General features: G+C 36.4%; 1 long non-coding RNA gene across 2 annotated transcripts in view; it reads left to right on the top strand.

Annotated features, from left to right (window-relative positions):
• The first annotated feature begins 9,893 nt into the window (after positions 1 to 9,893).
• The window catches only part of LOC127472274 (uncharacterized), a 47,734-nt gene continuing 30,195 nt past the window's right edge, over positions 9,894 to 27,432 (top strand). The window contains exons 1-2 of one of the 2 annotated variants that reach the window (XR_007904938.1): positions 12,415 to 13,784; positions 15,159 to 15,321. This is a non-coding gene — a long non-coding RNA (uncharacterized LOC127472274). Of the gene's footprint in view, positions 10,046 to 12,414; positions 13,785 to 15,158; positions 15,322 to 27,432 lie in introns of those variants that run through there. The other variant, XR_007904937.1, reaches the window with a different exon arrangement.

The raw sequence follows: 27,432 nt of genomic DNA on the forward strand, positions 1-27,432 counted from the left end.
CTAGAAAATAATAAAAACTGCTACATTATCAATAAAACAATAAATATTGTTACATAGGATTTAATTTTTATTGATTGTGTGCAATCAGTTGTGTGAATTAAGGACATTTAGTTGATTTCAGTAAGTGCTGTTTTACAATGATCATAAATTAAGATACCGTTATTGTAAAAAATAGTTTTTCACGTTTTACAGAAACCCAAACTGTCATCTTCAAAGCTGTGTAAGAGGGTTCTCCAAGACTACATTATGCCATGGCCTTATTTATTTACTGCAAACCTTGAAGCACTGGGTGAAAAGGAAAATTATACAATTTTTTTCAGATGTCACCCAATTATTTAAATTTGTTTAAACTTGAGAGGATTTTTACTGACTTTAAAAGTACCTAACAAATGCAGTCAACTTGATATAGAAAAATTCATGCAGATTAGATAAAAAAAACCAAAAAAATTTTAGCTGTAACTAACAAGGGAAGGACACTTTCATCACTATGAATAGTTCCATGAAAACTTTTGCTTTATGCATGAAAAATATATTCTCAGTCTAGCTCTTTATTTTTCCTTTTGACATCATGAGAATTTTTGCTATTAAAACAGGAATCATCCCCACAAAAGTACACTGAGAAGCAGGGAACCATTTATTTTCAATAGTAGTTTCTATTCCCTTGTCATCACGTACAATGTCCTAGACTCCTGCCAAAAACTGAGTAAAGATCAGGACAGGTAGGACACATTCAGAATCTAAGGGCAAACAGGCAAAGGTTACAGGAAATGGATAGTGGTAAAAAGAGATTAATATACACTGAGAAGATTTGTCTCTATAAATATAGAATGCAAATAGCTATAGATGGGATGGGATAAAAAAAGAAATTACATTGCCGTTTCTTTGTTTTAAAGGTCAGTATCTCTATAGTGGCTACAATGGTATTTCAGATTTTTGTTCACAAAAGGTAGTTTGCTGTTACCTTAATTTCTCCTTGCTATCCTGTTCTTTTTTTCCTACCTTGCCTGCTGCCCTGGCACCTAACACAGTGATTAAATGTGCTATGAAAAGAACTACTGTTTATATTTTGGTTTTAGAAATAATTTTAACAGTAGGAGGAATAAAAAAAATAAAAATTAAAAAATGGATAGGTCATTAACAATATGTTTATTACATTAAAAACTCAATGTCAGGATGGAATAATTTCAGACTGTTTTTACCTGATCTCCTATCCTAATCTGTAATGACTTCAGGTTGGTTACTTTAATGCCATGCATTTACTTCTCCCTGCTGATCTCTGCTTGCACAGGTTATTGTGACTCTTGTGTCACAGCAGAAAAAACTTGCTTCTCCTCACTCATGAAGCATATCCTACTAAATACTTTTGATTCATGTTTGCTGCTATTACAAAACAAACATTAGCAATAGTAAATGGGGCCAGACAACTGCTCCAAAGAATTGTTCAAGATACAGTGATTTTGTAAGTACAGAGTTTGGGATGATTCTAATGACACTGAATTAGCCAATTCACTGAGCTCCCTTTCCTCTCCAGGCCTCTTTGTCTCTGACAATTTTTTCACCTCTTTCCAAGACTTTTTGCTTTCACTACAGTAGACTTTGGTCTTCTGCCCTTTAGTCTGTGCGCTGGGTTAGAAAACGTACAGCAGCAGCCTGACTTCCTTCTCCTTGCACAACACAGTAGTTTATTTTTTTGCCTAGCAACTGACTTTGGAGGACAATAGTTAAGGTTCAAGGTTAAACCTCAGGATTAGATTAATTTTTAAAAGCCAGATATATGTCCATGCACTCTTATATTTATACTCACAAAAATATTTGCTCTAGACAGCTGTACATATGCAGGCATTCTATGCATTTAATTAAAATATTCAGTATAGAATTAAATAAAAAAACCTGTCCAGCTTATATAATCAATGTCCTGTAGTAATATAAGAATAAAGAAGAAATATCCCAATTCTGTATATTGAGTTGTCGTTAGGAATATTTTTTGGGGTGTGGGTGAGACTCACATATTCTAGTCAGATTAAACCATTTTTTTTTTCCTGGTTATCCCTCATACACTGTGAATTTCTCTGTAAGATGCCCTTTTCCATAAAGGTTTCGGCGTAATTCATTCTCCAAGGAGTAACTAACTTTCACACCTATGTGCTGAATGTCTGTGAAAGAGACATCAGAAAAATGGCTATGAATGGTAGGGAGAAAACACCTTCCCACAGAAGATTAAATACATGTTTGATGGCACATAGTGTGTTCTGACAACAGTCAAGTAATAATACCCGTCTAGAATTTGTACCTTGTAATACCATTTTTCTTTTAAGTGCTTCTGTAGCTGTTTTGGAGTGAGTTTAACGAGTGCAGGTGTGGCTGCTGTCTTTAGTGTCCATTTCACATATGAAAACCATCTCTGCAAAGAGATTGTTTCCTATATGCCTTTCATGGCTAGTCTTTTCTCAATTTCAGTTCATGTCATTCTGCTACAGATCCTGCATTATTTCACTGAATAACCCATGGTCATCAACCTTTCTCATGACTGTTTTTTCTGTGCTTTGCAAAGCCACACAAACGGAGATCTTCCTCTGTTAATCTCAAATTTATCATGTAAAAATTAACTTCATTTTCTTAATCAATGCCCTTTATATTAACATCTCATTTTTAGAGTTTCTTCCACATTGCAAAACATACTTCATGTAAGTCTCAATCTGTGTGTTAGCCTTGGTGAAAAAGTTAACAGCTGCTTCAATATGTTTTGCTTCTTTCCCTTATATCAATCATGTTCCTGATTGACTTTGGTAAACCTCTACATTTAAGTACATCAGTGCTGAAATACCACAAGACCACAGGTAACATTTTTGTACCACCTCACAGCACCATCTTTTTGTTTTGTTTTATTGCTTTTTGTTGGTTTTTTATTATTTATTTTGTTTTGTTTATCTTATTTTATTTTCAATTAACAGAGTCTTTTGAATGAAAAATGAAGATTCTGGCATTAAATTTTAATTGAAGATATAGTCAAGTCTCTTAATATGAGGCATAAATTACTATTTTCCTTGTAAGCAAGTAACATTTACAAAGTTATACACTTGATCTGTTTTCAATTTATATCCTCCTTTTGCTCTTCTTTATTACTCTTTACAGCACATTTCATTACGTATCTCTTCCTATTATTTACTTCTTTGTGCTCTTCACACTGTTTAATCGTTACCTTTTTACTCTGCTTTCATAATTTTTCCTGCTCTTATATTTTTATTCAATTCTTCATTCTTCATTTCCTTTCACATATTTTTGCTTTGTTTTCTATTTTTTAATTTATTTAATTCCTCTTTTGTTCTCTCCATCTCATTTTCCATATTGCCATTGTCAACCAGTTTAAACACAGATTTATTTTCTATTAGTCATACATTATGTACCAGGAATACATTTCTGATTTCTCCAGCTGTTCTGTGAAATTCTTTGACATTTTGTATGTGGGGGGGGAGGACAGTTCTCCAACATCAGTATTGATATTTCAGTGTTAGTTTAACATATTGATTTTGTCCAGTCTTTTCTACGTGTGGATCCAGGTGACTGTTATTGCTACCTATTTATTTTCAGATTTGGGAACATAGTGATAAGGATCAGGAAAAGACCATGTTCCACATTCACAAGTAGTAGATGCTTAATTAAGAACATTGGCATCATCAACATGTACTCCCATACAACAATCTACTTTCTGTAAGCTACTGAAAGCTACAAGGAAAGAGCAGGAAAGGCAGTGGTTCTTTCTTTTCCAGAAGCCCTTCAAAAGTAGGCATTATTACATGAACACCACAGGGATTTTTGAGGGATTTTTGACCCATACCTAACTAAAAAAGGAAAACAAAACACCAGACATGTTTCCCTCCCAAAACTCCACAAAAAGTAGTGCTCCATTTCTGTCTGAGCTTTGAAAAAGTTATTTTCTGACTGCAGATTTGCTGATCATTTTATCACTGAGTATTAATGGCTGCAAAACTCTTCTGTGATAATTCACCTTTCAAAATTCATGTGGATAGAACCCAGAGCAAATAGGGAAGTAAGCTAATTTCTCATTTCTTCAGTTAAGTAAAAACATGCTTTGAGAAATTTACTGTATAATATTTACTTTTGTTTATTTTAGTCAATTACTTCTCAGTCACAACTGAAAAATACCCCCATCATTTGAATTTTCTGTATCAGAACCCATTCTTATAATTTTTTAAGAGACAAAGGCAATTTTTTAACTTATTCTTGAATTTTGAATTTGAGTTGCAACTAGATAACTTATTTTTGCACTGTAAAAAGACTTTTTTTATTAAGAAAATAATATCTTGTTTATAACTTTTTAAATATAAGAAACCTATAAATATGTGATAAGTGCCACCAAAGGTCCTTGAGGAACATACAGGAAATTGGACTTACTATACTAGAGTGGCTTTATTCTTGTTTAGTTTTGTATGAGCTGCAGCTACTAACTGTTCCTTTGCAATGAACTTCAGGTTTCTCTAAAGGTCAAGAATAATCTTGCTTTTAAATGGAAGCAAGGAGAATGACATTCCATTGACTGTAACTTAAAAATTTATTTATTTTTATTTTTTATAAAAAGTATTGGCATACTATTCATGTAATGAGCACTTACAGTTTGAAATCACCACTGAGGTTTCCTGTCCTTGACTTCTTTTTAGCAGGGGTGTATGGTATTCCTTTTAATTTCTTTTTTCCACATAAAATCATAGCTGTGCTATGCTATATCAGGATGAAGGTACTTTAATTTTTTAGGCTTGTTTATAGTTCAGTAACAAGCACAATTTCTGATGAATAGGGGAATGATCTGACACTGACCCATAGTCTAAATCTTCCAGTTATACAGTACTATAAGCAAAGTATTTCGAAAATAGGTAAGTCCATCTTCTATGTGCAATAGTTAATTTGTATTGAAATTAGTAATTTGCCATTTAAAAAAAAATTAGAGAGGGATATACATCTTAAGATTGGCTTTAGCTTCATAGTTAGGCTGATCATGAATGTGAGGAATCCAGATTCATGGTTGCCTGAACAGATAGGATGGATTTTTAACATGCCTCGGAGGAGAACAGTGGAAGAATAAGATGTTGCAATTTTTGCATATTTTAACAAAGAAAATTGAGATTAAACGTAAGAAAAAATACTTCACAACAAGAGTGGTTAAACACTGGGACAACTTGCCCAAAGAGATGCAGAATCTGCATCACTACAGGTTTTCAAAACTTGACTACCTGAAGTCCTGAAAAATCTTTGTAGTCCTAATAAGTAGAAACCTGGACTAGATGACCTCGAGAGGTCCCTTGCATACTAAACTATTATATGAATCTTTCACTAACATTCAGAGTCCTCAGAGGGACTGTGGGAAATCCAAGTTTAACTTGATGTTCTTTCAAAGTGAGAGATCTGAATCAGGGGATCCCATATCCCATTGAATGCCAAGTCCACAATATGCTTGAAGTCAATTTCTTTGTTTCTTGACCCTACATTACCAAAGTTATTATCAGTTGAATAGCTGGAACAGAAAGGTTGTTGGGAACATCCCTTAATTAGCTTCTTTCTGCACTTTATTCCTTTTCAGTCAGTTGTTTTTTTGCAGATTCCTTCTTGAGATATTATCTTGAGATACTATTCTTGCACTATTTTTCAAGTCAGAGCACCTAAGTTGATGTGACAAGTGCTACCATGAGTCCAACACCTGCTGAAAACCAGTAGTCGCATGAAATTCTTTAGGAGCATCTAGTGGTTCTTGTTTGGTACACTAGGTTTTTATTTCTCAGAAATTCTTCCCCCCTTTTATCTGTTTTCATTTGTAGCTCTGTGTCAGAGGATATAAAAAAAATAAGACTCATTATTAATTTTCCATCTACGGTCCTGGTGAGTTTGTTCCACCATTACTTGGAAAGGATGAGAACTAGTGTCCGTTTGTACAATCAGAAAATTTATTTCATTCTGTGTGAATGAAGGTTGCTTGAAGAATCAGAGGTGGAATTCCAGCTTGGTTTTTGTTAATATGTAGGACTACTGCTGTTACTTTCACTCTGAACATAATGGGGTGCAAAGTAGGTAGAGGTGACTGCGTCTTTCCAGATGATGAAAACAGGCAAAATAACTGTCTTTACCTGGACTTGTAGATGTCTGGACCCAACCCTGCTCTACTCTGGAAGTGCCCCACACGTTTACTATGTTTCCCTAGTTTTATCAGGGCTCATTAACATGAGCACAGGTCACCCAAACACTTTCTCACAGTTTCAGGGCCAGAGCTGACTTGCAGCTAACGAGTTCCACTGGTGTACACAGCCCACCTGTCTGCCTGTGAGCAGCCCCATCGTCCCTCTCCCCCAGCATGCGGGTACATGGACTGCTGAAACACAGGCAGCAGGCTGCTCTTCCAAAAGGTAGGGCTGTCTTTTTTTCCCAGAGCTGAAAGAGATGGTCTCAGTAACCAACTGTTGATCTTTTCTATAGAAGTAAATAATTTATTACCAATAGAATGTGCCAGACACAGACTAGATGATCGCAGTGATCAGGCACATCTATCCACGTGTTGTATCAGTGCACCCTTATTAGTATGGATACTAGTGTTATTTGGAAAACTATGGGGATGTGTGAGAAAGTGTCAGTCTAGTCCAAAGGTGCAGAAATAATTCTAATAATGTATCATTCTTCTGCCTTGTGAGACTGCACTTTCCTCAAGCTGTTGGCTGAAGAGTCAGGAGGTGGGGAGAGGAAAAGACTGCCTGCTTTTTCCTATGTTGATTTATGTCTGTTCACTGCAAACAAGACACGATATATAATGGAGGCGGTCTCTAATTAGACTGTTGTAAAATATGCAATTACTGCTACTCAGACCACTTTTATGTCTGAACACATAGATGATATCAGGATTGTCAGCAAAACTTTGTAAGGGAGTCAGTTGGTTTCCAAAATCTGCATTAATGTGTTTGTTTTTTTCATAATCAAGAATGCCTTCTTGAGTACATAGTAAGCTATGTACTTTCTATAAAAAATTTGCTTATAACAAAAAGCTGGACAATGCAGGTGATGATTTTGTTTCCTTTTTAGGCTTTTGAAAATAATTAATAATTTCAGAGAAACAATAAAAAAAAGCACAAAATTTTCTCATTCTTTCATATGTAAAACAATTTAGGGTTTGTTTTTTTTTCAGTGTGAGACTTGCTGAATTACATGATATACTAGGGATAACATTAAAATTGTATGAATAATTTACTCATACTACATGCAACTATGTATTTGACTTGCTTTTGATAAGCAATGAAAAATATTTCCTGTGTCTGTGATCTGTTAGCAACCCGTGTATCTTTGTCTTGTGGAATTCAAGTGGCTTAGTGTTCCTGTTAGTCTCTGAGCTAAAGCTTCACCTTCAGCTATTACCTAGATTTTGTAGATAAAAGAAATGTTTTGCATATAGGGAAGATGATGAAAAATATTTGCTGTAAGCCAAGAAGAAAATTGACTTGTTCTACACAAAACAACTAGGTAAATTAGCTTTTCCTCTTAACTCTTATTTCTTATCTGCTTTTTTCCTTTTTTTCTTCCCTTCCAAATCACCATATGGAAGCCAGTGCAGAAAATGAGAGCAGAGCTAAAGATAGTGGCAGCTTTTGTGGATGGCCCTTGTACAGATATGAGGGAAGGAATAAAACTCAGGAGGACTTCTGGCTTTCTCTCCAACACACAGAACTAAGGCTTGCTCTGTTTATAGCTGTAACATGGTGCTGTCTCAGAGGCACTCAGCCTCTGCTGTAAAGCCTATAGTGCTCTGCTCCTGTAGCATCAAATGTAGTACTTAGTGAATTTGACTATGTCACTTAATAAGAGAAGAGAGTATAAAATCTAATACTGAATATCTAGGTTGTGTGATCCACAACAAATATGGCCAGTATTTCATTAATCAGAGACCAAGGTCTTTTGTCCTTTATGCACAGCTGCTCTGAGCTAAGAGTGGGGATTAATAAATCCAACAGCACCCAACTTAACTGCATGCCATCACTTGTGTCTCTGCATTATATTTTTCAATACTTTCATTTCATGGGGTTCGAGGTAACTAATTTGCCAGGAGTATGACTAACTTGGGCCTTTGGGTGTGATTTGCTAAGGTTCTGCACAATGCAGAAGTGATTAACCTTTTTCTGTATGAGAACTGGCCTGGAAACAGAGTAGTACCTTTATTGCACCACACCTGCCCTTAGAAGCCCAGACGACCTGAACTGGCTCTGCAGAGAGCCAGCTCTGAGTCTTCCTGTCCAGGGCATGATTAATCTACCTGGAATTGATTATAAATGGTTAATCCTCTTGGATAAAACACAGATGATGGGGACTGACTAAGCCCCTGCTGCATAAGAAAAATCATTATTCATTGACTCTAATAGCAGCTCATGTGATCTAAAATAGAATAGTCTGTTTTACCAGAAAAATAAACAACTGCAAAAAATAAAATGGAATTGGGTTTTTATCTCAACCAAGGATTACATCTAGAAGGATTTTAAAAAGTGGATTTTAAAAGATTAATTTAAAATAATCTCTACAGTTCGATGGGATTTTAAATTGTATTAATTTATTTTTAAAATGTATTTAAAGTCCTTTTAAAAAGTAATTTTCTTTCTTTTTCTGTTGCATAAAAATGTACCTTCCAATTTGTATCATAGCGTTGCCCTAATGTTAGTGGATAGGTATTTAATTTTAATTAATATTCATTCATAAATTTAATTAATATTGATTATGAAATGCTCTGCCTTTAATTTCAGTCTCCTGTCTAAATATACTTGAATTATGAGAAAACCATGAAAATATCAGATTCTTACCCAAGCCTTGCTGTTTTCTGTCTGATGGAATTAGAAATCCATCCTTCAAAATACTACTTTTTCATCATTTTTTGCACAGACAGAGCTTGACAATAAATACTTAAAAATAAGTAAAACACTGGGTATTGTTACTTGAGGAAAGGTAGTGAAAATGTTCATATGGTATTGCTTAGTGATTATCCTCCTTGTGATCAATGAATGTTACATTAATTCTGTACCCCCTGTATGGCAAGGAGATCACCTCACTTCCTTTCGTACTTGCTTGATATTAGGAAAAATGAAAATTGTTTTCCGTGAAGGGTCAGAAATATAATTGGAAAGCAAGCTATTAGACAGAAAATTACATATAATTTTTCTGGATGAACTCATCCGTGGCGAGAAGAATGAAAAAACAGCTTTCTTGAAACAGGGTTTTGTTCACAAACTAAAGAAGTATGTGGGTAATTCTTAATGAAAATATGTTTGGATGATCCAGAATAATGAGATACCATATTTTACTCCCCTTACATTTTTTCCAGATGAGAAGAGTAACAATATTTACAAAAGTAATTTCTTAGTCAGTCCAGATGAGGTAGTGGTGTCCTAGCCTGCCAGCTTTATTTTTTCACTGAAGAGCAAGAGTATTGCTCTGTCTTGATGTTTACAACAACTTAAAGGCCAACTAGATTGCTTGGTAGTTTAGATTCCACTCATGTAGGCAGAAAGCAGTCTATCCAATTTCAAGGTATTTCAAATATGCTCTCCAGTCTCATGTATTTATTATACGAATATATAATTTTCTAATGCGACCTCTATAAGCAGATGTCTCCATGCCATTAATATGATTTTCTGCTCACAGCAGTTATATTCCAATACAGACCCATTGGCTTTAGTGAGCTGCTTCAATATTTATGTAAACATCTTAATAAAATGAGAATATTGCCTAAGTTTTTTTCCCTGTTCTAAAATGACACCAGAAACACAATGAACCCAAAAACCACTCACCACAAAGCAACCCCTTGTTTTGTTTCCATCACACAAACACTTCTTTATTTTCCAGCCATGGAAAGAGGATCCTGGAGGGAGAAAACTGCAGCTGACTAGGCTCACAACCCCTCCACGCCCTCTTGATTTTGCATGATGATGGGAACCCCATACCTGGACACAGGATTGCAACTCCTGTGCTGGGAAGAGCGAGGAGGTACGGCACTCCTGGCTCTGGGCCATGGGTGAGTATTTCATAGTACAAGACTTGTAAGGTTGGGAAATTTGATATGGCTTTCAGCTATCATCCCATTTCTTGAACTTTAGACACTTGGTACTATTTATCATGCTCTCTGTCATTATTAGCACCTTTCCAAAAATTCTAAGTCACCGTTGAGGTTTCTTTGGTTCTCAGTGCTTTTATAAGGCTTCCTTTCATACCTTTATTTCCATGCCTTCTCAGTTTTTCTATGCTTTAGAATAGTTAATTGCTCTTAATTTTAATATTTTTCTTCTTTTCAATTCACAGTAAATGATTACTGTATTTCTAACTGCTGTTCATTACTTTGTTACAGAGCCAGAAGAGCTTTCAGCTGTACTTATCCTTTCTTGTTTGGGGAACTATGAGAATAATACCCCAATACCCCAAGCTAAATAGCTTGTATTGAGATTCACACACATTTTTCTGTTTAAATTTTCCTTTCCAAGTGTTTTTCCTCCTCCTAGTCTTGAAGAAGTAAATATTTTTTACATAAATATATGAAAGTGTTGTCTGTTTCTCTGCAATGATTGCAATCAATTCATGATTTCCGGTCTCTAATCCTTGGATTAGAGGGGCAGTGATATAGAAATATCCTATGCTGTTGGACATTATCTCACAGAAGCTCTAAGGATATTTTACTTCAGCCTGTGTGAGATGACCACTAACATCTCATCAGTCTCCCCACATTTGAAACTTTTCCACATGTTTTTTGTGCCTTTAAGTCCTTCTCTCCAGATCAAATCTGGTTTATTCAAAGAGACACAGCCACGCCGGTTCTCCTCCTTCTGATTACTAGTTAGCACAGTGATCATGTATATTAGAGATTGTGATTAAGCAGTTTAGATTTCTTAGAACCTGCAGATAACAGATGTTCTTCTCTCTCCTCCCTTCCCCCTTCACCATGTAAGTGTTCACCACTTTTGCCCACTCCCCATCCAGTGATTTTTGCCATCTCACTATTTGACCCTATGGGGCTTCATTGCACCAAGGGGAATTTTGAGCTCTGCCCTTTGTAGTAACTCATTACAAAGTCCAACTTGCTTTCTGAAATTACTTCTTTGTTTGAAAGGGATTGAGTTAATGCTTCTTTGTTCTGCTTGACTATAGAGCACCCTTCTATGCTCTGTGCACAACAAATGTCTGTAGAGGCGTTAGGATTTTAGTCAGTTATGACCTAATTGCACTTGAGGACTAAAGCTTCACTTTGTTGCTGCCATTCATTCAGAGGAGGGCTCATCAGAGTGGGGAAAAGTGTTTAGTAGGTAAGTACATTTTGGTGGCTTACATCCTCCCTTCAGAAATAGCATTTAACACAAGCACTTGCATCATGTAATGTAACCTTGGTCCTGTAGTCTTCTCTATGCGAACAGCTCAGTGCCAGACCTTGTGGCCCCTGGTACACCATATTTAGAGATTTTCAGAACAAGTGCCCATATTTGAATTTCAAAAGTCCTCTGGGAACACAGGTAATCTGAAGCCCAGAGCTAGTGGTTTACTAGCAATGTTATTTCCATTTCAATTAAAACAAAGAGAGAGCAAAGTAAAATTGAAGTAACTAAACAAAGAAGTAGCTACCCAAAGGACATGCAGTATGCAGTAAAAAATTGATTGCTTATGAGATATTGAATCTTTTCCATCTAATCTTCCTAAAACTTTGGGTGATTTGGCAGAGTTTGTCGTGTGTGCTCCTGAAGCCTACATGACTGCATGTTCCAGTGGGTCAGCAGAGCTTTTCAGGTATTTATCGAGATGTCCATAGTATAAAGTGTTAATATTAGTACACTGTATTCCAAACCAAAATCTAAGAATATGTTTGCCAATTGCTTTGGGGTTTTAATAGGAGATTTTTAACAACCTATTCTCAACTTTCTCTCAATTGCTATATTATAAATAATATATTTATGTATTTTCGTATGAAAGCACGAATTGAGTTGTCAGTTTTATATTTGAATTTAAATATTACTATGAGTGCTTAATGACAGAAGACATTTAGTAATCAGTGTTACTGATTTATGATACTGCACACTGAGTTTCTTCTGGCTTTTGTTTCAGACTAAATCAAATACATGCACGAGAAAACTAAATGTCCTAGGTGTAAATATGTATATATATATATGTATGTATGTATGTATGTATCTATCTATCTGTCTAAAATGGTGGTGTTATGTGAATCTCATCAAAGAAAAATTAATTCCTAATAGCAAAAATCGAAAGTCCAGAGCCCTTTTTATATTTAGTTTTAATAATATCCTGATTGCCAAACAGACAATTTAAGTCAGTAACTTTCTTATTAAACTTACTTTGAGAGATTCAAATTGCAGCAAATCATAAAACAATCTTCATTTGGTTTAAATTATTCAAAAGGAAATGAGACCCAGTAGAGTGCTCCTGTCTTCCAAGTCTGCCATAAAGGCAATGAAAAAGCACTGTTTAGTTCAAAATGGTATTGAAACTGATTTACACTATCACATAAAGTGTGCTTCACATTTATTGTTGCTTAGATATTAATGTATATCATGAACACAGCTCAGTTTATATCTGCGTGGATACATTCCAGCAAAAGAGGTATTTCTGTAAAGCTGTCAGGAAAACATACCTGTCACCACGTAAAAGTACATGCAACACTCTGAATGCTTTACTTTAATGAATTTGTTGTGCTATGCTTATCCCAGGCTGTGAGGCAGAGGACAGTGATTTATAACTTGCAGAGCCGTAGCCCTGATAGGATGATGAAGGACTGTTTCTCCTCATTATGCCAGCAGAACTTCTTTTTGTCTCTTCTCTTATTCTTTGTTCATTGTTTGCCCTTGGCATCATCAGTCACCAGGCAGTACAGTTTACAAACATTGTTTTGGCTGGCAGAAAATAAATTATTCAGCCAATGATGTGAAATCTATCAAGTTCCTTCTATAAACTGCATCTTGAAACCCTATTCAAGCTGATCCATAGTTTACATAACGTTTGACTTTTAAGAGAGATTCTTCCTTTCTCACTCCTTACTCAGAGCAAGATACATTTCCTTTAATCTTTCAGCAGGCAAAGGCTGACCAATTTCCAGGAACTGTAGTGACTAAATCATTTTTCTCTGAACATTTTTTGCTTTTGTTGCAAACCCCACATGGGGTGGGTTTGAACTATACTTCATGGAAGTATAGTTGAGCAGTATTTATCGTGGGTAACCAAATATGAATAACAGCCAACATGGTAATAGTAGCTAAAATTCATTGTTGGAAAGAAAACATATAAACCAGAAAGGTGACAGGGACAAGTCTAAAACCAGAAACAAACAATGCATCGTGTTTATCTGCTTGGTAATATCTACATAAAATACTTTAAATTATAAAGCCCTGTTTGTTTGAGTGGTTTGGTATAATCCACAAGCGAATCAATTGGCTACAAATGACTGAAGCTGCTGAATGGGGAACTAGGTACTTGTATATTTTGTCTAAAAAATTAAATAAATCTGGATTACAAATCTGAACAAAAGCAGACACACTGTTATGACTTTCCTTAAATAATCCTGCTATCTGACAGAGCTATCGTGACCATAATGTGACTATATACACACTAGAATGAAGGAGTAAAGAAGAGGATTTGCAGAGTATGAAGGGAAGTGGAGTGTTTCAGTGCCACACATACATGGATTTCAGACTGTTGGGACAAAGTCTTGAAAAATATCCAGTAACTATCATTATTGCCAACTATGGGATCCCAGACTGAGAGTAAGAAAAAATTATTTACTCTGCTATTCCACTACATCTGTATCTTTATATGTGTTTGAATGATTTGAAGTATGATGGGGGTTTTTTTAATGGTAGCCATCATAAAATTATGAACCTGAAGTTATGCTAGGTTTAACTGACCCTCCAGTCTGGTCTGTTGAGAAGTTTCAGACCTGCTGTTGATTCAGAAGAGATGGGGTACAGCCACCTCCACACCAACTACATCAGCTCATTAGCTTTTCTGAAATGCATTAGCAATTGACAGTTTTAGTCTGATCTTTCTGGTATAACAAACATTTGCAGAAGGAAAGACTTCACAGAAAATCTGACCCTCAGAATTACAAAATTATGGATGAAAAATATGTTTGCTGTAAAAAATCTTGGGGGTCCTGTAGTCCTTTTAAAGTAGCAAAGTAGGGAAGTGTGTTTTACTCTAGGTAAGTTTGATTAAATGCCATATAATATCTCTTGTTCTTTTTTGTTTTAGTCATTGGACTGTCAAAGCTGTGACAGATCTGGCTATCAAACTGTCTAAAGTATTTGTTTTAATGAATGATTTCGTGCTTTGGCAGCCTCTTCAGGCAGAGAAGTTGGTGGATTTTTAAATTAGTGTTTGGATACATATGAGATTGGCTGCTGATGTCCATTCAATTTGCTTTTTATCTCTCTGTGAGCACAGCAATTTTTGCTGGGATTTTTTTATAATTTTTGAGGAATTTATACAGCTACTTTTTAGTTCTCTGTATACTTCTAATCCTCTCCAAGATCAGCAACTCCACAGATAACTTTCTGGAAATGGCACTGAGTCCAGCTTTCAGCCAAAACAATGTTGACACTGAGTTCAGCACATTCATTCTATTACCTATCAGAGAAAGCTCCTAAAATCAAATTACACCGCAACTACTTAAATTAGATGTAAATCTGCAGATTTGCATAATTTGTTGTCTACAGGTTGTAAAAGCAAATGGTGAAAGTTTACAAAGAACTGATTTTAATTTTTAATAAGAAAAAATCCTCCAGGTAGAAATAATTCTAGCATTTGCTATCAGTGAATGCTTAATATTGAAATTTCCAAAGTGTTTCAAATAGTTCTATGCACAATTAAGTTGGTATGACTCTTTCTTTATTTTAAATTGTGTATTCTTTTTCAAAAACATTTTAAAAGGACTTTTTTCCCCCCTTTGAGTACATGTCCCTCTTAACTGCTCATTTTCAACCTATAGGTTTGTGAAGAATATGAACAATTGCCTCTATGAGCTTGAAGTTATGCTGGAGAGTTTACTTTATTTGTATTAGATTGTTTGGCTTGGATATTTTTCACAGGAAAATAACTGATTTTTACAGGGCTTTTCCTGTTTCCTTTTTTGACAATAGGCAGAGGTGGTAGTCCTGGAGAAGACACAGATGCACGAAGCCATCAGATAGATGTCCCTGAAAACTCTTTTGACTGTTTATCACAGGAAACCTTGCTGTGGCCAGCATTCACTCTGACTTTTGGTGGAGCAGCTGTTGTGTTGCTGAGTTCATTGAATTGAAGGTAGAGTCAGAGCCAACATCTTCCTTTTGAAGGATGATTTTTTGTAGGTTCCTTTGTTAAATTAATGAGCTTCTGTGCTAAGGGACCTCTTAAAAGTAATTCATATTTCATTGGACACACTTATGACCTCATTTAGTTTTTGTAGATGTATGAAGGAAGACCTTTTTTCTCTTTCTATAGGTAGAGATTGGGTGGGGAAAAAAGAGTAGCCTCAGGATCTGAGATACCAAATTCTAATTCTCAGAAGCACACCAAGTCCTTTACAAATAAATATCTGCAGTCTCACTTCTCCAAGTTTTTTATCCTGCTTGAGATATAAGAAAGATATTTAAATCTAAAGAGGTTGTAACATCCATGATGTTGAATTGCCATGTTTCAGTCATATCCTTCCCAGTGAATATTAAATGCCACTCTTATTTTAAACATGGAAGTGTAATTTGGCAGCAGTCTACACGGTGATAATGGTTGTAGAGGTTGCAAAGTCATGGAGTACTAGTATCTAATTTTTCAGAGGACCACATTTTAGTCTGCTGTGGGCATAGAAACAGCTGAAACTTCTCTGTTCTGTATAAGATAGTATTTCTTGCCTTACTGTTCAGTGTCTGTTTTTCATGCAACATATACCTGTGTCTGCAGTGAAAAATCTATATTAAAACTTCAGATATAACTTTCTGGCTAAAGTTACATAAAATATCCTTCCCCACTGCTACTTCTAACACTTATTAAATGCATAAATTTTAGCAATATTGAAAATGTTATGTGTAATAGGATGTAACTACTATTAGTAAGCATACTGAGCTTCAGAAAGGAATCCTAGACCACTAGAAAGGCCTTCAGTCTCCTGAGTCACCTCAGTGGTTTTACTTACAGTATGAGAATGGGTAAGAAACTGCTAATTATTTTCAGACACCAGGTAGAACTGCTCAACGAAGTAGTAATGGCATATGTAGAATCATATGTGTAGCTGTTTTCCTCTAATGGTACTATTTCTAAGTAATGTGGTTAATAATTTACAGCCAAATATACACTTTTAGTCCATCTTATGCCAGAAATCCTCTTTTAAACTTGGATTTAGAGTTTCCTGAGTACATCTACATGTACAGCATCAGAGTATGAAGCTTTTTTTACCTATTGCACCTTTTAACAGATTTCTAATATTAATTTTTCTAATAATGATTAATTTCTAATCACCACTAGAATCACTGTTAGAATCAAGGCATGTGTTGAACCTTCCAACATGACATTAGAAACAGTAGTTTCGAATCCACTCAAGCTTCAAGAAAGGAAGTTTCTCCTTTCTTTATTTCTTTCTCATATGAAAGAGGTACCTCTCAAAAAATTATGCTTTCCAGAAAATTAGTATTCTTCACATCTTCCTATCACTTTCTGAAAACTATTCAGCTCCTCCTCTTAGGAAGCCACTGTAGACTATTTAATATAGCTGATTATTAAATAAAATATTCAACACCATGAAAGGGCCATCATTGTGCTTTTATGATGATTGTGTCTCTTTATGAGCATCTCCTTATGGTCTATTGTATTTCTGGCTAGGTTAAGCTGTGCTGAAATGCCTTCTGTATTTTTCATTTGCCTACTTTAGTTGAGGTACTTTTATTCTACTTCTAGTCTTCTATCACCAGTCTGCTTTCATGCCATCATGGAGGACAGCAATAAATCCCAGTTCATAACCGTAATAAGTTTATCAAGTAACAGGTAAACAACCAAAAGGTATAGAAAAGACCAGGTGCAGAGAGGTGAAAGTTCCTTAGTGTTAGCCTGCCCATCAGCAAACTCTATCTACTCTTATCTCACTTGTCCCTGAATGTGATATCCTGTTTGAGACATACAGTTGTAAAACTAGTTGAGTTTCCATTTTTTAAATCAACATAGATAAAAAATTAGAAGACTGCGCAAGAAGACCTGTAAAGTTCCTTCACCAAAAAAAAAAAAAGAAAAAAATTGGTGCTTTATCCATTTCTCAAAATAAGCTCTTCTCTTCCAGCATTTCAGTCATTTTGTCTTATGCAGCATTTCAGTTAGTTTGTCTTATTTTACTCTTTTTAGCAAAGTTGTATTTTTATGTATGAGAAGATAAATATTTCAATATAAAAAATATCAATAGAGTCTTCTTTGGATCTGCTTTAATCTGTTCCCTTAAGGGTTTGAATGTTCAGCAAGGACTTTTTGTTTTTTGTTAGACTTCGTTTCCAAAGTCACTAGGAAACATTTTGTAAAAACGCATTTTGTGTTGTAAATTTTATGCTAAATTATATTATTTACATGCTATATTATTTTGGACAGAAAGATAAATTAATGGGAATAATAATTCATATCGTAAATCATATGGGCTATTCACTTAAGGGTTGGACTTGATGATCTTTTGGGTCCCCTCTAAATTAAAATATTTTGTGATTCTGTGACACAGCCCAAAACTGAACTCACCTCTGTAAATAAAGTAAAATAAAAAATTGAAATAAGGCAGTTTCAAATATAACTGATACACCTCAGGATGTGTCTTTTCATTATATTTCCTAAGCAAGGAAATTATTATGATGTCATCATTCCAGTGATATTTGCCTGTCTCTCCTCTGAGCGCTTGACCATTTCCTTGCTAACTGTTGTAGTATCCCTTTGGCAGCTGGGGTCACACAGATGGAGAATAGCCCTACCAGACCTGTGCAGACTGTTAACACAAAGTAGGCTTTTCCTGTGGAAAAACTGACACTTGCTCCGTAGTGAATTTTCTATACCCTTCACTTTTAAATTGAACTGTCAGCAGGCACTATACTTAACAAGTCTATTTTATATGCTATTCATTAGATGCCTGCTAATAAATGACTGACAAGGCAAATCTGAAAGATTTCATCAGTAATCTGTCAAAATGCAACATGATTAACTCTCAAAACTTAGAAGTTACTGTCATGAGGGTTGTCAGTTTGAGTTCATTTGTTTGCTTCACTTGGTTTGGCTGGCAAAACCTATCTTTGTTTAAAATCATGCCCCTGGGACTATCTGCCTGGTTCATTTTGTCTCCAGAATAGCTTTCTACTCAATGCTGGAGTCACGTACTTCACACTGAATTGGTACTGGAGAAGATAGATAAGTGTTCTGGAAAAGCCACTGGTTTCCCACTTTATTATGGTACCCTCTCCTAGTCTGCACAAGTAGTGCAGTGTATGATTTATCCTTTAGTTTATACCACTCACGCAGATCCATTTCAGAAGCTAGAGAAGGCTTAGATAATGACACAAGATTGGCTTCTGGTTTCAAAGCTTATTGGAATCTAAGATTTCTACACTGATTCAAGTAACTTTGAATCCAGTCTTTGGCCATGGTGTTTTGTGAATGTGGTTTTTACGGTTTAAGATGTTCTGATCTATGAGGTAGAAATTGTGATAATTTTTATGCGCTACAGAGGGATCCAAAACTCATGCTGTGACATCTCCTTTTTCAAGGAGTCTTTAAATGAACTGGTCTGGAGAGAGCCATGTGTAGAGTCCAAGCAGAAGCCAGAGAGCAAACCAACAGTTGGGCAGTAGGGTCGATTTTGATTCTAGTAGTCAAAATCATTCCCTAATCTTCCTTTACTATGGGTGTATCTGTTATGCATACAGCCATATCTACTATAGCATCGGTGTATTGCTAAAGTATGGATATATGTTGTACAAGCAATGCTGCACTTAACCTGCTCTTGGATGGAACAAAGAGGCCAAAATGGAATTAAACACTGATGCACTTCCCATTCTACCTTTGGCTGACAAAAATGCACCAGTGGGAGACTAAGTCCAAAGTATTAAGTGACCAGCAAGAGCACTTAAAATCCTTTTAAACCAGGTCAGACACAGTAATCTTTTTTCTTTGTTAGACTTACTAGATTCTGTTCCATAGTGTATACTGATTCTTCTGGCAGAGATTCTGCATGTGGAGAAGGTCCTATATGTGTTTCAAAAGCTATAGGTGTTGTTAATTATTTCACATCAGCATAGATTTTCAACACATACTTTCCCTATGGTATTTAGATCCATGGAGAGAATATGCAGATTTCCAGATTTCTGTTACATGTTTTTCTCTTGCTTCAAATGGTTGCTGCTATATAGAACTAAATCCCGAAGCCATTATTTATTCTATTAAAAGTTCATTTATTTCTGAAAGAACTTTACATGAAGTTTTGGTGACAGTTGGAATTTATGGATATGTCCTAGCACCATTATTTGATCATAGATCCTCTTGTAGGATGTCTGGCCTGGATTAAGCCTACCTGGCTGCAGGTAGTTCTGCATTTGTTTTGGATTTGTAATCATTTGTAATCATTTAAATCCTGGCTATCATGTGAAATTGCTTATCTTTCCCTAACAGCTTAGAGGGAATTAAAGATGGCAAAGCTCCTAATTTTGTGATTCTATGACACAGCCCAAAACTGAACTCACCTCTGTAAATAAAGTAAAATAAAAAATTGAAATAAGGCAGTTTCAAATATAACTGATACACCTCAGGATGTGTCTTTTCATTATATTTCCTAAGCAAGGAAATTATTATGATGTCATCATTCCAGTGATATTTGCCTGTCTCTCCCCTGGCTCCTAATTTAGCCCCTGGAGACAGGAGACTGAAAAGCAAGTTGAGCTCATGTGAAGACAACTTGGAACATGATGGTAGGAAGACGGATCTGTAATTGTAGAAAGGGTGCATTTCACTCTCATTTAATCCAGAAAACATTTGGCTTAGTTGAAGGTGCTATTGTAGAAGAATTGTGCACATGGAAACGTATTAAGAAATTCAAAATAATTCCTTTTTTTTCCCAGAAGGTCTACAGCATTAGGAAGTACGCAACTTACAGGTCAAATATCAAACAATATAGCCTTGTCTTTCTCAGGATTTTGGTGTAACACAAGTGACATATTTAATGAGTTAAATTGCTGTGTTATGCCAAAATTATGCAAAAGCTTAATTTTTCAGGTGATATAGATAAATGTTTGCTTTTTATTTTCAGGTTTCCAAGTGAAGTGGTTGAGAACAGAGATTTTCAGTTTTTACAGCTGAATGTCCTGTCCTGTCCTGCCTGTCCTGTCCTGTCCTGTCCCCAAATGTCCCGTCCTGCCTTTTCATCTGTAGTTTTTTTAATTTATAATTCAGTTTTCACTCTTGAAATAAGATACTGTTAAAATCTTGTAAATAGGTGATAAAATACTGAATTTTCTGAGTGGTTCATCATCTTGCCTTCAACCTTCTAAAACATTAAAATGTTTTAGCATCTTTCCAAACATTCAGTAATTCAGCAGGATTACTTTTGCTCAAATTAAGTATGCACGTAACGGTTTTCAGGGATTGGATTGCCCACTCATACTTTTAAAATCCAAACCTGTGTAGTAATATTCAAGCCCATGTTGAGGAGAGCAGCTGTCCAGCTGCCTCAGAGTTGCTCTCAGGAGCACATTGGCTCTGGTTCAGCAAAGGAGAGTGTTGGTTGTTTTGGGTTTTTTAAACTTCATAGAATCGTAGAATGGTTTGGATCAGAAGGGACTGTAAAGATCATCTAGTTCCAACCCTGCTGTCGTGGACATCCACTAGATCTGTCTCCTCAGAGTGTAGCCTTGAACACATCCTGGGAGGGGGCCATCCACAACTTCTCTGGCCAACCTTTTCCAGTGCCTCACCACCCTCATAGTAAAGAATCTCTTCCCAACGTCTAATCTAAACCTGCTCTCTTTCAGTCTGAAACCATTCTTCCCTGTCCTTGTAAAAATTTCTCTTTGTGCTTCTTGTAGGATCCCTGAAAATTTCCTGAGGGTGCACCCGATCCCTTTGACTATATCAGAAAAGATAACATTAAATAACACTGGTCCCAGTACAGACCTCTTCTAAGGTATATCACTTGTCACTGATGTCCATTGGGACTCTGAACCGTTGATCACTAACCTCTGGATGCGACCGCCCAACCACTTCCTTATCCGTCTAACAGTCCACCCATCAAATCCATCTCTCCATTTTAGAGAGAAAGATGTTGTGGGGGCTTTACAGAAAGTCTTTACAGAAGTCCAGATAAATGACATCTGTAGCCCTTTCCCTGTCCACTGGCGTAGTTACTCCATCATAGAAGGTCACTATGTTGGTCAGGCAGGACTTGCCCTTGGTAAAGCTGTGCTGACTGTCTTGAATCACCCCCATGTCTTCCATTTGCCTTATCGTAGCTTCTAGGAGGATCTGTTCCATAATCTTCCAGGCACAGAGGTGAGGATGACAGGAGTGTAGTTACCAGGGTCCTCCTTTTTATCCTTTTTAAAGAGAGTACAATGTCTCCCTTTTTCCAGTCACCTGGGACTTCACCAGACTGCCGTGACTTTTCAAATATCATGGAAAGTGGCTTGGCAACTGTATTAGCCAGTTCCCTCAGGATTCTGGAATGCATCTCATTGGGTCCCATAGACTTAAGTACACTCTGGTCATGAACCGAATTTTTACTTACAATGGGAAGCACTTTGCTTTCCCAGTCCCCATCCTGCTATCCCTCCACTCAAGAGGTATGGGAAGGGGCACTGCCATTGAAGACTGAGGCAAAGAATTGTTGAGTACCTCAACCTTCTCCTCATCCATTGCTACCAGTTTACCAGTGTTGTTTTATTAGGGTGGGGTACACTTTCTTTGACCTTCCTTTTCTGATTCACATACCTGTAAAAGCTGTTGCTGTTATTCTTTGTGACCCTTACCAGGTTCAGTTCCAGCTTCACCTTGGCCTTCCTCACCCCATCCCTACACAACCAAATTTCATCTCTATACTCTTTCAGGTTTGCTGTCCTCATTTCCACTGCTTGCACATTTACTTCTTTCCCTTTAGTTTGACCAGCAGTTCCCTACTCAGCCACGCCAGTCTCTTACCTTCCTTGCCTGATTTCTTGCTTCTGGGGATTGCTAGTTCTTGCACTGTATGGAAGACTTCCATAAAGATCTGCTAGCTCTGTTCCACTCCCTTGTCCTTGAGGACAGTCTCCCAGGGGATCCTACTGACTATCTCCTTGAAGAGCTGGAAATTTGCTTTACTAAAGTTCAGGGACCTGACTTTACTCCTTACCTGACCCATACCCCTCAGGACTGCAAGCTCCACCAGTGCACAATCCCCTCAGTTGCAGGCTGCCTCCAATCTTGACATTCCCAATTAGCTCAATTACACTAGTGACTATCAGACCAGGTATCGCATCCCCTCTGGTAGTGCTGTCTATTACCTGGCTCAAGAAGTTATCCTCCATGCATTCTGAAAGTCTCCTGCATTGTCTGTCTCCTGCAGCTCTCTGTGCTACCTTCCCAGCAGATGTCGGGGTGGTCAAAGTCCTCCAGCAGGACAAGCGTAACTGTGATTACCTTGTTTGAGACTTGGCCTTAGTTTGTGTTTCTCTTCTCAGTAACGGTGCCTGATAAGTCCTTCTGAATATAGTTGAACAAGTTCAGATACCACATATCATCAGTGAACAGAGAAACATAAAATCCTCTTTGCTTCCTCTAAGCAAATCTGGACATTAAATCAGCCAGACCCCCAACTGCTTTACATTTGTAACTTAAGAAATAGAAATGTGATACATGCTGAGAAGCTCTGACTGCAGGAAGGTGTTAAAATAATGAGCAATTTATTTTGAGGGATATTAAGAGTTTAGGTCTGACTGTTTGCGAAGAGGAAAAACAAAAGTAATACAGTTAAAGAGTATATGAAATTACATTGGTGTGAAAACAGTACAAAGGAAGTCAGAAATAAAGGGTTCTAAATATATTTTCTCATTCAACTGTATTGATAAGCAAAATAAAACATTTCAGGTAATATAAAAATGTTTTATATTCATATATATTAGGAAGACAAAATTATTCTACAGTATTTCTTCTGTTTGTGTACCTCAGCTTTATTGCGTATATCTGAGACCCAGTCCTTTAACTGTTGTTCACCTTGAAATGGTCATCTTATCCAAATGATCCCATTAAAGCCTGTAGGTTCACTGTGGTGGATAATGTCTGAAGGTCCCAACCTTCAATTGATATGAGTTGGTTTTGAAAAAGGTCCATATTAGATTAAAATACCGTTATAGTTTTCTGATTTAAAACAAACTCACTTCTTTTCCTAGTTACAATAGATTTATGTAAAAATTGAAATATAAATGCTTTTATTTTTTAGTGCATTTAAATGCTTTAATAGAAGTCTTGTACATCAAAATGCCCACAAAGTATGTTTTTTATACCTTTGTCTGTTGGGGTTATGGAAAAATTCTAGAGAGTAATTTTGTCATCCTATTATTCTCTGGATAGCAGCAAATGAAAATGCTGGATCAAAGCATTCTACTTTTATCTCGAAGAAGGCTAAAAGTCAGAAAAATATAATAAAAGTTCAAGCATTCTTTTTAGGTTTCATCAGGTCACGATGGTGGTAACTTCTGCTTCACTGTGTATTGTACTGTCATGTCACCTCAGATAGAACAGGAAAGGATTTGGCATGGTGTCACCTGAGATCATTATGGCCAGGACTTATTCTCTGTCGTTTAGAAATAACCCCCCCCCCAAAAAAAAAATAGTTGTAGGAAGACACTGAGGAGAAAAACCTCATGTTTTGGTATTTCTCATTTGTAAATACGTACAAGAGCATTTCAAAATATGTTATTATTAAATTAAGCCAGTATGTGCCACGGTGATGTAAGTTCCACCCTTCATTAGGAACCATTATACTTTTTTAGGGAAAAAGTTTGATTAAACCAGGAAAGATTTTGTTCTAATCACTGAAATATGTTGCCTAGAGGCAATCTTTCCCTACATTCTTATAAGGAATTAAAATTGGAATTTTATTCTTGTTTCTCATGATTTTGAGATATTATTAGTTCTTTCAGACAGTTCTGAATTGAGTATTCCAATAGACTGTCATGATGGTTTTGTTCTCATTTTCCCACCCTCCTCAAATCTTCTTCAACCTGACAATGAGATCATTCTTCCTGTATTCTAACCTGACATGGAAAGCAACAAAAATCTCACATATCTGCATTTACATGATTATCATGCAGATTTCATACAATAATTTTGCTTGAATGCTTTTGAACATGTATTGTTAAAGGGCCACATGTAGACATGCAGAAGTCATCTTGTGAGTTACTGTAATTAATGTAATGTAAAGTATAAAGATAGTATAAAGTTAATGTAATTCTTAATATACATAGAATGAGAAAATCTAGCCCCAAACCTCCAGTTTGGAATGGCCTTTACGTTTTTTCCTTACAAGGAATCATTTAACTTGTATGATTTCTGAAACTACCATGTTATATATACATCTCAGTTAAATTTATATATCTTAGTTGTGATTTAAAATTTTGACATTGATTGCAGCTAATAAAAGCTGTATCTTTTTTATTCTGCTTAGTATTCTATATTCTATGCAAGTCACATTATGTAAAGTCCTACATGTCAGGTAATAAGAATTCAAAACCAAAACCTGTTTTTGTCTAGGCAGCTCACTTCAAGCTAATTGCAAATGAAATAACTTGGCTAAAGCAACACCCTCTGTTGTTGTGGGTCATTCTGAACAAATCAAGCTAAACTTGAAAATCATCTCTTCACAGGATGAGAAAGAACTGGAAGGTTTTCAGGTTAATTTGACATTGTTCTGGCTTCTTTTCAACCTTCTGGTTTCTGGTGGAGAAAAGGTAAAAGCCCACTGGTAGTGGAAACGAGAGTTGGGGTTTTGTAGTTTGTTTTTGGTTTTTTTTTTTTAAACTTACCTACTTATATTAATACCAAAGAAATAACTTCTGGAAAACCAGCTAATCTCAAAGTTTTGTGGAGAAAGTGACAAAAAGTCATTTTTTGCTGCACAGATGGTTCATGACAAACACAGCAGGAGCAACAGGAAAGCATTAATTTGCTCAGTTCAAGAGATCTGCTAGTCTGCTGATAGTGTCATCAGAAATATTTACAGCTGAACAGGTAGAAGCAGAGATCTTTATGTTCAACTGTTTTTTCTATCTTAGCGAAACTTGCTCTCTAAGTACTGTATCATTGCAGTCCTAATTCATAAATATGTTTAAATTTTAAACATGCTTCTGAATTAATTTGTAATAAGATTCCACTGCTTCATGAATGAAAAATGTCCTGTGCAGTGAAATCAAAGGCAATCTAAGTGCCACACAAATTCATGGACAGCCTAATAGATAAATACAAGATCATTACTGTGCATGGATTTGTTCTTAATATAACTTGGTTAACAGATAGAGTTTAAATTACATAGATTCTTCTTACATATTATTTCATCTAATATTTGACATTCATCAGGTATTTCCGCAATGTTTTTTAATGCAACCATTACCAAAATATCAACTTATTAAAAAACTAATGAAATGTGCATTTTTGATCCTCAGATTTTAGAGACTGAATTTAATCATCACTGTCATGAAATACGTTGATTCTTGGTGTTGCAGATATATGTGAGGAATAAATAATCTACTGGGACTCAATCCATGTTCCACAGAGGGATGACTGACATCAGTGAGAATATGCCTCCATATGCAACTCTGGGTTTCCACACCATTAAAAGACTGATTTTTCCAGCTTTCATTTTCAGAAACTTTTTAAAAAAAACAAACATAAACACAAATATCAGAATCCCTCAGTGTATAATCTAAATGAAAGACATGGTTGAAAGCCCAAGCATTACCAAGGTTAGTATTATGGTGCACTGTGCTAATTATTTTATTACTTTCCAGGAGACATCAGCTTTATTTAAGAACTTGTATTTAACATATAGCTGTGGTTTTGTATTTATGCATTTATATATGTGTAATAAATGGTACCATACTCATCATCATGGCTGGGCTTTGAAGAACGAAGATTTGGGAAGGGCTCTACCCATGTTTGTTACAAGCACACTGGTGGCTAAAAAGGCGAATACGAGACAGGCATGTCCGGTTGCAAAAGGCACAGCAGAAAGACTCCTTAAGTGGAATATTCTGCAAGGCACGATTCTTTCTGTGTTGTCTTTTCTCCTCAAGGGTGATCCTGCGTGCTTTCTCAAAAGCATCAGCAGCGTTATAGATGGTGTGTCTCCAGGTCTCCCGATTGGAGGCCAGAGTAGAGCAGTTATGTTGATCAATATGGCCAAGGCTGAGATGTTGTTTCAGGGAGTCCTTGTATCTTTTCTTCGGGGCTCCTCTCTTGCGGCAGCCGGTGGCAAGTTCACCATAAAGCAAGATCTTAGGGAGGCAGTGGTCCTTCATCCTGGAGACGTGCCCTGCCCGACGCAGCTGTGTTCTCAGTAACATGGCCTCAATACTTGATTGCTGCTTGTTCTAGAACAGATGTATTGGTCACATAATCTGACCAGTGGATGTTTAGGATTGTATGGAGGCAGCGTTGATGGAAGCGTTCTAGGAGTCGCAGGTGGTGGCGGTAGATGACCCATGATTCAGATCCGTATAACAGAGTAGACAGCACTATGGCTCTGTAAACACTGATCTTTGTACTTTTCTTCAGGTGTTTATTTCACCAAACTCTTCTATGAAGCTTTCTGAAGGCACTATATGCCTTTGTCTTACTCTTTACCTGTAGCCTATCTCTCCGTCAATCTTACCATCTGAGGAGATGAGGCTGCCTAGGTAATTAAACTGCTAGACTGATTTAAGCTCTGATTGGCCAATGGTGATGTGGGGATGATGGAAGACTTCCTGAGGTGCCGGTTGATAGAGAACTTCTGTCTTCTTTAAACTGACTTCCAGCCCAAAGAGCTCAGCAGCTCTTTACTACTGCTATCTGAGTATATGGGCAGGGCATGAAATTCATATGATCAAATCAGATGTGTAAAAGTAAGTGTTTTTCCCTCCAGATACTTGCTTCTAGCAGAGGTAATGGATCCTTCACCCATGCAGCTACTGAAAAAAAAAAAAAAGCAGGTGTTTTCATGTGTCCTCCCCTACCCTCTGAGTTTGCTACTAGCTGACTCCAGACCATTGCTATTAATCCACCCTCTGAACCTGGATCTATCAAACACCATTGTGCATTCTGTTTGAAGGAAAAGGAAGGTGAAGTTCAGCCCGTAAACCACTATAATTTTTTTTAAAACTCTGAGTTAATTCCTGAATTCATTCTTGAACCATGTCTGAA

Source organism: Manacus candei, unplaced genomic scaffold, assembly GCF_025592945.1.
Source record: "Manacus candei isolate 608988 ecotype Guabito, Panama unplaced genomic scaffold, ASM2559294v1 h1tg000028l, whole genome shotgun sequence".
In the NCBI taxonomy this organism is placed as follows: domain Eukaryota; kingdom Metazoa; phylum Chordata; class Aves; order Passeriformes; family Pipridae; genus Manacus; species Manacus candei.